The sequence below is a fragment of the Taudactylus pleione genome, unplaced genomic scaffold, assembly GCF_031769625.1.
Source record: "Taudactylus pleione unplaced genomic scaffold, aTauple2 ptg000773l, whole genome shotgun sequence".
Lineage (NCBI taxonomy): Eukaryota > Metazoa > Chordata > Amphibia > Anura > Myobatrachidae > Taudactylus > Taudactylus pleione.
This window is the reverse complement of record NW_028285175.1, coordinates 237,476-247,500: the sequence shown is the minus strand read 5'-3', so window position 1 is coordinate 247,500 and position 10,025 is coordinate 237,476. Positions and strand designations below refer to the sequence as shown.

At 37.2% G+C, this 10,025-nt stretch overlaps 4 non-coding genes and 31 pseudogenes across 4 annotated transcripts in view; all 35 read left to right on the top strand.

The window, feature by feature from the left end:
- The window catches only part of LOC148476781 (5S ribosomal RNA), a 119-nt gene extending 3 nt beyond the window's left edge, over positions 1-116 (top strand). Inside the window, exon 1 of the ribosomal RNA XR_015872620.1 lies at positions 1-116. This exon is cut by the window's left edge and continues 3 nt beyond it. This is a non-coding gene — a ribosomal RNA (5S ribosomal RNA).
- A 116-nt stretch (positions 117-232) lies between these two features.
- LOC148476780 (5S ribosomal RNA) lies at positions 233-351 on the top strand (annotated as a pseudogene).
- Positions 352-701: 350 nt separating this feature from the next.
- Positions 702-820, top strand: LOC148476779 (5S ribosomal RNA; annotated as a pseudogene).
- Positions 821-931: 111 nt separating this feature from the next.
- Positions 932-1,050, top strand: LOC148476778 (5S ribosomal RNA). The gene has a single exon (XR_015872662.1). It is a non-coding gene; the product is annotated as a 5S ribosomal RNA (ribosomal RNA).
- Positions 1,051-1,166: 116 nt separating this feature from the next.
- Positions 1,167-1,285, top strand: LOC148476777 (5S ribosomal RNA; annotated as a pseudogene).
- Positions 1,286-1,636: 351 nt separating this feature from the next.
- Positions 1,637-1,755, top strand: LOC148476776 (5S ribosomal RNA). The gene has a single exon (XR_015872619.1). It is a non-coding gene; the product is annotated as a 5S ribosomal RNA (ribosomal RNA).
- A 115-nt stretch (positions 1,756-1,870) lies between these two features.
- On the top strand, positions 1,871-1,989 carry LOC148476775 (5S ribosomal RNA; annotated as a pseudogene).
- A 116-nt stretch (positions 1,990-2,105) lies between these two features.
- LOC148476774 (5S ribosomal RNA) lies at positions 2,106-2,224 on the top strand (annotated as a pseudogene).
- A 116-nt stretch (positions 2,225-2,340) lies between these two features.
- On the top strand, positions 2,341-2,459 carry LOC148476773 (5S ribosomal RNA; annotated as a pseudogene).
- Positions 2,460-2,575: 116 nt separating this feature from the next.
- LOC148476772 (5S ribosomal RNA) lies at positions 2,576-2,694 on the top strand (annotated as a pseudogene).
- A 116-nt stretch (positions 2,695-2,810) lies between these two features.
- Positions 2,811-2,929, top strand: LOC148476771 (5S ribosomal RNA; annotated as a pseudogene).
- Positions 2,930-3,033: 104 nt separating this feature from the next.
- Positions 3,034-3,152, top strand: LOC148476770 (5S ribosomal RNA; annotated as a pseudogene).
- A 115-nt stretch (positions 3,153-3,267) lies between these two features.
- Positions 3,268-3,386, top strand: LOC148476769 (5S ribosomal RNA; annotated as a pseudogene).
- A 341-nt stretch (positions 3,387-3,727) lies between these two features.
- Positions 3,728-3,846, top strand: LOC148476768 (5S ribosomal RNA; annotated as a pseudogene).
- A 115-nt stretch (positions 3,847-3,961) lies between these two features.
- Positions 3,962-4,080, top strand: LOC148476767 (5S ribosomal RNA; annotated as a pseudogene).
- Positions 4,081-4,196: 116 nt separating this feature from the next.
- Positions 4,197-4,315, top strand: LOC148476766 (5S ribosomal RNA; annotated as a pseudogene).
- A 350-nt stretch (positions 4,316-4,665) lies between these two features.
- Positions 4,666-4,784, top strand: LOC148476765 (5S ribosomal RNA; annotated as a pseudogene).
- A 351-nt stretch (positions 4,785-5,135) lies between these two features.
- LOC148476764 (5S ribosomal RNA) lies at positions 5,136-5,254 on the top strand. Its single transcript, XR_015872618.1, has one exon. It is a non-coding gene; the product is annotated as a 5S ribosomal RNA (ribosomal RNA).
- A 115-nt stretch (positions 5,255-5,369) lies between these two features.
- LOC148476763 (5S ribosomal RNA) lies at positions 5,370-5,488 on the top strand (annotated as a pseudogene).
- Positions 5,489-5,839: 351 nt separating this feature from the next.
- Positions 5,840-5,958, top strand: LOC148476762 (5S ribosomal RNA; annotated as a pseudogene).
- Positions 5,959-6,074: 116 nt separating this feature from the next.
- LOC148476761 (5S ribosomal RNA) lies at positions 6,075-6,193 on the top strand (annotated as a pseudogene).
- Positions 6,194-6,308: 115 nt separating this feature from the next.
- On the top strand, positions 6,309-6,427 carry LOC148476760 (5S ribosomal RNA; annotated as a pseudogene).
- A 116-nt stretch (positions 6,428-6,543) lies between these two features.
- Positions 6,544-6,662, top strand: LOC148476759 (5S ribosomal RNA; annotated as a pseudogene).
- Positions 6,663-6,766: 104 nt separating this feature from the next.
- Positions 6,767-6,885, top strand: LOC148476758 (5S ribosomal RNA; annotated as a pseudogene).
- A 115-nt stretch (positions 6,886-7,000) lies between these two features.
- LOC148476757 (5S ribosomal RNA) lies at positions 7,001-7,119 on the top strand (annotated as a pseudogene).
- A 341-nt stretch (positions 7,120-7,460) lies between these two features.
- Positions 7,461-7,579, top strand: LOC148476756 (5S ribosomal RNA; annotated as a pseudogene).
- A 115-nt stretch (positions 7,580-7,694) lies between these two features.
- On the top strand, positions 7,695-7,813 carry LOC148476755 (5S ribosomal RNA; annotated as a pseudogene).
- Positions 7,814-7,929: 116 nt separating this feature from the next.
- On the top strand, positions 7,930-8,048 carry LOC148476754 (5S ribosomal RNA; annotated as a pseudogene).
- Positions 8,049-8,164: 116 nt separating this feature from the next.
- Positions 8,165-8,283, top strand: LOC148476753 (5S ribosomal RNA; annotated as a pseudogene).
- Positions 8,284-8,398: 115 nt separating this feature from the next.
- LOC148476752 (5S ribosomal RNA) lies at positions 8,399-8,517 on the top strand (annotated as a pseudogene).
- Positions 8,518-8,868: 351 nt separating this feature from the next.
- LOC148476751 (5S ribosomal RNA) lies at positions 8,869-8,987 on the top strand (annotated as a pseudogene).
- A 116-nt stretch (positions 8,988-9,103) lies between these two features.
- LOC148476750 (5S ribosomal RNA) lies at positions 9,104-9,222 on the top strand (annotated as a pseudogene).
- A 116-nt stretch (positions 9,223-9,338) lies between these two features.
- Positions 9,339-9,457, top strand: LOC148476749 (5S ribosomal RNA; annotated as a pseudogene).
- Positions 9,458-9,568: 111 nt separating this feature from the next.
- Positions 9,569-9,687, top strand: LOC148476748 (5S ribosomal RNA; annotated as a pseudogene).
- Positions 9,688-9,804: 117 nt separating this feature from the next.
- LOC148476747 (5S ribosomal RNA) lies at positions 9,805-9,923 on the top strand (annotated as a pseudogene).
- The last annotated feature ends 102 nt before the right edge of the window (positions 9,924-10,025 follow it).

The following is a 10,025-nucleotide window of genomic DNA, read 5'->3' as shown; positions in this document are numbered from 1 at the left end:
TACAGCCAAACCACACTGGACATGCCCAATCTCGTCTGATCTTGGAAGCTATGCAGTGTTGGGCCTGGTTAGTACTTGGATGGGAGACCACCTGGGAATACCAGGTGCTGTAGGTAATTTTATGCAGCCATAACTTTCTTTTCTATTACATTTTACATTTAATTTTTTCAACTTATCAATGAATTTACTTGAGTTAAGAAGTAAAAGAGGTCTAAAGTTAATGTTTTTGAGCACCTACAGCCAAACCACACTGGACATGCCCAATCTCGTCTGATCTTGGAAGCTATGCAGTGTTGGACCTGTTTAGTACTTGGATAGGAGACCACCTAGGAATCCCAGGTGCTGTAGGTAATTTTATACTGCCATAACTTCTTTTCTATTACATTTTAAATTTAATTTTTTCAACTTATCATTGAATTTACTTGAGTTAAGAAGTAAAAGAGCTCTAAAGTTAATACTTTTGAGCACCTACAGCCAATCCACACTGGACTTGCCCCATCTCGTCTTATCTTGGTAGCTATGCAGTGTTGGGCATGGTCAGTACTTGGATGGGAGACCACCTGGGAAAACCAGCTGCAGTAGGTAATTTTATACTGCCATAACATTCTTTTCTATTACATTTTACATTTAATTTTTTCAACTTATCAATGAATTTACTTGAGTTAAGAAGTAATAGAGGTCTAAAGTTAATGTTTTTGAGCACCTACAGCCAAACCACACTGGACATGCCCAATCTCGTCTGATCTTGGAAGCTATGCAGTGTTGGGACTGGTTTGTACTTGGATGGGAGACCACCTAGGAATCCCAGGTGCTGTAGGTAATTTTATACTGCCATAACAGTCTATTACATTTTACATTTAATTTTTTCAACTTATCAATGAATTTACTTGAGTAAAGAAGTAAAAGAGGTCTAAAGTTAATGTCTTTGAGCACCTACAGCCAAACCACACTGGACATGCCCAATCTCGTCTGATCTTGGAAGTTATGCAGTGTTGGGCCTGGTTAGTACTTGAATGGGAGACCACCTGGGAATATCAGGTGCTGTAGGTAATTTTATACTGCCATAACATTCTTTTCTATTAAATTTTACATTTATTTTTTTCAACTTATCAATGAATTTTCTTGAGTTAAGAAGTAAAAGATGTCTAAAGTTAATGTTTTTGAGCACCTACAGTCAAACCACACTGGACATGCCCAATCTCGTCTGATTTTGGAAGCTATGCAGTGTTTGGCCTGGTTTGTACTTGGATGGGAGACCACCTGGGAATACCAGGTGCGGTAGGTAATTTTATACTGCCATAACATTCTTTTCTAGAACATTTTACATTTAATTTTTTCAACTTATCATTGAATTTACTTGAGTTAAGAAGTAAAAGAGGTCTAAAGTTAATACTTTTGAGCACCTACATCCAATCCACACTGGACATACCCCATCTCGTCTTATCTTGGTAGCTATGCAGTGTTGGGCATGGTCAGTACTTGGATGGGAGACCACCTGGGAATACCACTTGCTGTAGGGAATTTTAGACAACCAAAACATTCTTTTCTATTACATTTTACATTTCATTCTTTCAACTTATCAATGAATTTACTTGAGTTAAGAAGTAAAAGAGGTCTAAAGTTAATGTTTTTGAGCACCTACAGCCAAACCACACTGGACATGCCCAATCTCGTCTGATCTTGGAAGCTATGCAGTGTTGGGCCTGGTTAGTACTTGGATGGGAGACCACCTGGGAATACCAGGTGCTGTAGGTAATTTTATACTGCCATAACATTCTTTTCTATTACATTTTACATTTCATTTTTCAACTTATCATTGAATTTACTTGAGTTAAGAAGTAAAAGAGGTCTAAAGTTAATGTTTTTGAGCACCTACAGCCAAACCACACTGGACATGCCCAATCTCGTCTGAACTTGGAAGCTATGCAGTGTTGGGCCTGGTTAGTACTTGGATGGGAGACCACATGGGATTACCAGGTGCTGTAGTTAATTTTATAGTGCCATAAAATTCTTTTCTATTACATTTTAAATTTAATTTTTTCAACTTATCAATGAATTTACTTGAGGTAAGAAGTAATAGAGGTCTAAAGTTAATGTTTTTGAGCACCCACAGCCAAACCACACTGGACATGCCCAATCTCGTCTGATTTTGGAAGCTATGCAGTGTTGGGCCTGGTTAGTACTTGGATGGGAAACCACCTGGGAATACCAGGTGCTGTAGGTAATTTTATGCAGCCATAACATTCTTTTCTATTACATTTTACATTTAATTTTTTCAACTTATCAATGAATTTACTTGAGTTAAGAAGTAAAAGAGGTCTAAAGTTAATGTTTTTGAGCATCTACAGCCAAACCACACTGGACATGCCCAATCTTGTCTGATCTTGGAAGCTATGCAGTGTTGGGCCTGGTTAGTACTTGGATGGGAGACCACCTGGGAATACCAGGTGCTGTAGGTAATTTTATATAGCCATAACATTCTTTTCTATTACATTTTACATTACATTTTTTCAACTTAGCAATGAATTTACTTGAGTTAAGAAGTAAAAGAGGTCTAAAGTTAATATTTTTCAGCACCTATAGCCAAACCACACTGGACATGGCCAATGTCATTTGATCTTGGAAGCTATGCAGTGTTGGGCGTGGTTAGTACTTGGATGGGAGACCACCAGGGATTACCACGTGCTGTAGGTAATTTTATACTGCCATAACATTCTTTTCTATTACATTTTAAATTTAATTTTTTCAACTTATCAATGAATTTATTTGAGTTAAGAAGTAATAGAGGTCTAAAGTTAATGTTTTTGAGCACCTACAGCCAAACCACACTGGACATGCCCAATCTCGTCTGATCTTGGAAGCTATGCAGTGTTGGGCCTGGTTAGTACTTGGATGGGAGACCACCTGGGAATACCAGGTGCTGTACGTAATTTTATATAGCCATAACATTGTTTTCTATTACATTTTTTCAACTTAGCAATGAATTTACTTGAGTTAAGAAGTAAAAGACGTCTAAAGTTAATATTTTTGAGCACCTATAGCCAAACCACACTGGACATGGCCAATGTCGTTTGATCTTGGAAGCTATGCAGTGTTGGGCATGGTCAGTACTTGGATGGGAGACCACCTGGGAATACCAGGTGCTGTAGGTAATTTTATACTGCCATAACATTCTTTTCTATTACATTTTTCATTTAATTTTTTCAACTTATCAATGAATTTACTTGAGTTAAGAAGTAAAAGATGTCTAAAGTTAAGGCTTTTAGCACCTACAGCCAAACCACACTGGACATGCCCAATCTCATCTGATCTTGGAAGCTATGCAGTGTTGGGCCTGGTTAGTACTTGGATGAGAGACCACCTGGGAATACCAGGTGCTGTAGGTAATTTTATATAGCCATAACATTACATTTTACATTGCATTTTTTCAACTTAGCAATGAATTTATTTGAGTTAAGAAGTAAAAGAGGTCTAAAGTTAATATTTTTCAGCACCTATAGGCAAACCACACTGGACATAGCCAATGTCGTTTGATCTTGGAAGCTATGCAGTGTTGGGAATGGTCAGTACTTGGATGTGAGACCATCTTGGAAAACCAGGTGCAGTAGGTATTTTTATACTGCCATAACATTCTTTTCTATTACATTTTACATTTAATTTTTTCAACTTATCAATGAATTTACTTGAGTAAAGAAGTAAAAGAGGTCTAAAGTTAATGTTTTTGAGCACCTCCAGCCAAACCACACTGGACATGCCCAATCTCGTCTGATCTTGGAAGCTATGCAGTGTTGGGCCTGGTTAGTACTTGGATGGGACACCACCTGGGAATACCAGGTGCTGTAGGTAATTTTATACTGCCATAACATTCTTTTCTATTACATTTTACATTTAATTTTTCAACTTATCATTGAATTTACTTGAGTTAAGAAGTAAAAGAGGTCTAAAGTTAATGTTTTTGAGCACCTACAGCCAATCCACACTGGACATGCCCAAACTCGTCTGAACTTGGAAGCTATGCAGTGTTGGGCCTGGTTAGTACTTGAATGGGAGACCACCAGGGATTACCAGATGCTGTAGGTAATTTTATACTGCCATAACATTCTTTTCTATTACATTTTAAATTTAATTTTTTCAACTTATCAATGAATTTACTTGAGTTAAGAAGTAATAGAGGTCTAAAGTTAATGTTTTTGAGCACCTACATCCAAACCACACTGGACATGCCCAATCTAATCTGATCTTGGAAGCTATGCAGTGTTGGGCCTGGTTAGTACTTGGATGGGAGACCACCTGGGAATACCAGGTGCTGTAGGTAATTTTATACTGCCATAACATTCTTTTCTATTACATTTTACATTACATTTTTTCAACTTAGCAATGAATTTACTTGAGTTAAGAAGTAAAAGAGGTATAAAGTTAATATTTTTGAGCACCTATAGCCAAACCACACTGGACATGGCCAATGTCGTTTGATCTTGGAAGCTATGCAGCGTTGGGCATGGTCAGTACTTGGATGGGAGACCACCTGGAAATACCAGGTGCTGTAGGTAATTTTATACTGCCATAACATTCTTTTCTATTACATTTTACATTTAATTTTTTCAACTTATCAATGAATTTACTTGAGTTAAGAAGTAAAAGAGGTCTAAAGTTAAGGATTTTAGCACCTACAGCCAAACCACACTGGACATGCCCAATCTTGTCTGATCTTGGAAGCTATGCAGTGTTGGGCCTGGTTTGTACTTGGATGGGAGACCACCTGGGAATACCAGGTGCTGTAGGTAATTTTATATAGCCATAACATTCTTTTCTATTACATTTTACATTACATTTTTTCAACTTAGCAATGAATTTACTTGAGTTAAGAAGTAAAAGAGGTCTAAAGTTAATACTTTTGAGCACCTACATCCAATCCACACTGGACATACCCCATCTCGTCTTATCTTGGTAGCTATGCAGTGTTGGGCATGGTCAGTACTTGAATGGGAGACCACCTGGGAATACCAGGTGCTGTAGGGAATTTTAGACAACCAAAACATTCTTTTCTATTACATTTTACATTTCATTCTTTCAACTTATCAATGAATTTACTTGAGTTAAGAAGTAAAAGAGGTCTAAAGTTAATGTTTTTGAGCACCTACAGCCAAACCACACTGGACATGCCCAATCTCGTCTGATCTTGGAAGCTATGCAGTGTTGGGCCTGGTTAGTACTTGGATGGGAGACCACCTGGGAATACCAGGTGCTGTAGGTAATTTTATACTGCCATAACATTCTTTTCTATTACATTTTACATTTCATTTTTCAACTTATCATTGAATTTACTTGAGTTAAGAAGTAAAAGAGGTCTAAAGTTAATGTTTTTGAGCACCTACAGTCAAACCACACTGGACATGCCCAATCTCGTCTGAACTTGGAAGCTATGCAGTGTTGGGCCTGGTTAGTACTTGGATGGGAGACCACATGGGATTACCAGGTGCTGTAGTTAATTTTATAGTGCCATAACATTCTTTTCTATTACATTTTAAATTTAATTTTTTCAACTTATCAATGAATTTACTTGAGGTAAGAAGTAATAGAGGTCTAAAGTTAATGTTTTTGAGCACCCACAGCCAAACCACACTGGACATGCCCAATCTCGTCTGATTTTGGAAGCTATGCAGTGTTGGACCTGTTTAGTACTTGGATAGGAGACCACCTAGGAATCCCAGGTTCTGTAGGTAATTTTATATTGCCATAACATTCTTTTCTATTACATTTTACATTTAATTTTTTCAACTTATCAATGAATTTATTTGAGTTAAGAAGTAAAAGAGGTCTAAAGTTAATGTTTTTGAGAACCCACAGCCAAACCACACTGGACATGCCCAATCTCGTCTGATTTTGAAAGCTATGCAGTGTTCGGTCTGGTTAGTACTTGGATGGGAAACCACCTGGGAATACCAGGTGCTGTAGGTAATTTTATGCAGCCATAACATTCTTTTCTATTACATTTTACATTTAATTTTTTCAACTTATCAATGAATTTACTTGAGTTAAGAAGTAAAAGAGGTCTAAAGTTAATGTTTTTGAGCATCTACAGCCAAACCACACTGGACATGCCCAATCTCGTCTGATCTTGGAAACTATGCAGTGTTGGGCCTGGTTAGTACTTGGATGGGAGACCACCTGGGAATCCCAGGTGCTGTAGGTAATTTTATACTGCCATAATAGTCTTTTTTATTACATTTTACATTTAATTTTTTCAACTTAGCAATGAATTTACTTGAGTTAAGAAGTAAAAGAGGTCTAAAGTTAAGACTTTTAGCACCTATTGCCAAACCACACTGGACATGCCCAATCTCGTCTGATCTTGGAAGCTATGCAGTGTTGGGCCTGGTTAGTACTTGGATGGGAGACCACCTGGGAATACCAGGTGCTGTAGGTAATTTTGTATAGCCATAACATTCTTTTCTATTACATTTTACATTACATTTTTTCAACTTAGCAATGAATTTACTTGAGTTAAGAAGTAAAAGAGGTCTAAAGTTAATATTTTTCAGCACCTATAGCCAAACCACACTGGACATGCCCAATCTCGTCTGATCTTGGAAGCTATCCAGTGTTGGGCCTGGTTAGTACTTGGATGGGAGACCACCTGGGAATACCAGGTGCTGTAGGTAATTTTATATAGCCATAACATTCTTTTCTATTACATTTTTTCAACTTAGCAATGAATTTACTTGAGTTAAGAAGTAAAAGACGTCTAAAGTTAATATTTTTCAGCACCTATAGCCAAACCACACTGGACATGGCCAATGTCGTTTGATCTTGGAAGCTATGCAGTGTTGGGCATGGTCAGTACTTGGATGGGAGACCACCTGGGAATACCAGGTGCTGTAGGTAATTTTATACTGCCATAACATTCTTTTCTATTACATTTTTCATTTAATTTTTTCAACTTATCAATGAATTTACTTGAGTTAAGAAGTAAAAGATGTCTAAAGTTAAGGCTTTTAGCACCTACAGCCAAACCACACTGGACATGCCCAATCTCATCTGATCTTGGAAGCTATGCAGTGTTGGGCCTGGTTAGTACTTGGATGAGAGACCACCTGGGAATACCAGGTGCTGTAGGTAATTTTATATAGCCATAACATTACATTTTACATTGCATTTTTTCAACTTAGCAATGAATTTACTTGAGTTAAGAAGTAAAAGAGGTCTAAAGTTAATATTTTTCAGCACCTATAGGCAAACCACACTGGACATAGCCAATGTCGTTTGATCTTGGAAGCTATGCAGTGTTGGGAATGGTCAGTACTTGGATGTGAGACCACCTTGGAAAACCAGGTGCAGTAGGTATTTTTATACTGCCATAACATTCTTTTCTATTACATTTTACATTTAATTTTTTCAACTTATCAATGAATTTACTTGAGTAAAGAAGTAAAAGAGGTCTAAAGTTAATGTTTTTGAGCAGCTCCAGCCAAACCACACTGGACATGCCCAATCTCGTCTGATCTTGGAAGCTATGCAGTGTTGGGCCTGGTTAGTACTTGGATGGGACACCACCTGGGAATACCAGGTGCTGTAGGTAATTTTATACTGCCATAACATTCTTTTCTATTACATTTTACGTTTCATTTTTCAACTTATCATTGAATTTACTTGAGTTAAGAAGTAAAAGAGGTCTAAAGTTAATGTTTTTGAGCACCTACAGCCAATCCACACTGGACATGCCCAATCTCGTCTGAACTTGGAAGCTATGCAGTGTTGGGCCTGGTTAGTACTTGAATGGGAGACCACCAGGGATTACCAGATGCTGTAGGTAATTTTATACTGCCATAACATTCTTTTCTATTACATTTTAAATTTAATTTTTTCAACTTATCAATGAATTTACTTGCGTTAAGAAGTAATAGAGGTCTAAAGTTAATGTTTTTGAGTACCTACATCCAAACCACACTGGACATGCCCAATCTCATCTGATCTTGGAAGCTATGCAGTGTTGGGCCTGGTTAGTACTTGGATGGGAGACCACCTGGGAATACCAGGTGCTGTAGGTAATTTTATATAGCCATGACATTCTTTTCTATTACATTTTACATTACATTTTTTCAACTTAGCAATGAATTTACTTGAGTTAAGAAGTAAAAGAGGTATAAAGTTAATATTTTTGAGCACCTATAGCCAAACCACACTGGACATGGCCAATGTCGTTTGATCTTGGAAGCTATGCAGTGTTGGGCATGGTCAGTACTTGGATGGGAGACCACCTGGAAATACCAGGTGCTGTAGGTAATTTTATACTGCCATAACTTTCTTTTCTATTACATTTTACATTTAATTTTTTCAACTTATCAATTAATTTACTTGAGTTAAGAAGTAAAAGAGGTCTAAAGTTAAGGATTTTAGCACCTACAGCCAAACCACACTGGACATGCCCAATCTTGTCTGATCTTGGAAGCTATGCAGTGTTGGGCCTGGTTTGTACTTGGATGGGAGACCACCTGGGAATACCAGGTGCTGTAGGTAATTTTATATAGCCATAACATTCTTTTCTATTACATTTTACATTACATTTTTTCAACTTAGCAAAGAATTTACTTGAGTTAAGATGTAAAAGAGGTCTAAAGTTAATATTTTTCAGCACCTATAGCCAAACCACACTGGACATGGCCAATGTCATTTGATCTTGGAAGCTATGCAGTGTTGGGAATGGTCAGTACTTGGATGGGAGACCACCTGGGAAAACCAGGTGCAGTAGGTAATTTTATACTGCCATAACATTCTTTTCTATTACATTTTACATTTAATTTTTTCAACTTATCATTGAATTTACTTGAGTTAAGAAGTAAAAGAGGTCTAAAGTTAATGTATTGGAGCACCTACAGCCAATCCACACTGGACATGCCCAATCTCGTCTGAACTTGGAAGCTATGCAGTGTTGGGCCTGGTTAGTACTTGGATGGGAGACCACCAGGGATTACCAGATGCTGTAGGTAATTTTATACTGCCATAACATTCTTTTCTATTACATTTTACATTTAATTTTTTCAACTTATCAATGAATTTACTTGAATTAAGAAGTAATACAGGTCTAAAGTTAATGTTTTTGAGCACCTACAGCCAAACCACACTGGACATGCCCAATCTCGTCTGATCTTGGAAGCTATGCAGTGTTGGGACTGGTTTGTACTTGGTTGGGAGACTACCTAGGAATCCCAGGTTCTGTAGGTAATTTTTATACTGCCATAACATTCTTTACTATTACATTTTACATTTAATTTTTCAACTTATCAATGAATTTACTTGAGTAAAGAAGTAAAAGATGTCTAAAGTTAATGTTTTTGAGCACCAACAGCCAAACCACAGTGGACATGCCCAATCTCGTCTGATCTTGGAAGCTATGCAGTGTTGGGCCTGGTTAGTACTTGGATGGGAGACCACCTAGGAATCCCAGGTGCTGTAGGTAATTTTATACTGCCATAACAGTCTATTACATTTTACATTTAATTTTTTCAACTTATCAATGAATTTACTTGAGTAAAGAAGTAAAAGAGTTCTAAAGTTAATTTCTTTGAGCACCTACAGCCAAACCACACTGGACATGCCCAATCTCGTCTGATATTGGAAGCTATGCTGTGTTGGGCTTGGATAGTACTTGGATGGGAGACCACCTAGGAATCCTTGGTGCTGTAGGTAATTTTATATAGCCATAACATTCTTTTCCTATTAAATTTTACATTTAATTTTTTCAACTTATCAATGAATTTACTTGAGTTAAGAAGTAAAAGATGTCTAAAGTTAATGTTTTTGAGCACCTACAGTCAAACCACACTGGACATGCCCAATCTCATCTGATCTTGGAAGCTATGCAGTGTTTGGACTGGTTTGTACTTGGATGGGAGACCACCTGGGAATACCAGGTGCTGTAGGTAATTTTATACTGCCATAACATTCTTTTCTAGAACATTTTACATTTAATTTTTTCAACTTATCAATGAATTTACTTGAGTTAAGAAGTAAAAGAGGTCTAAAAT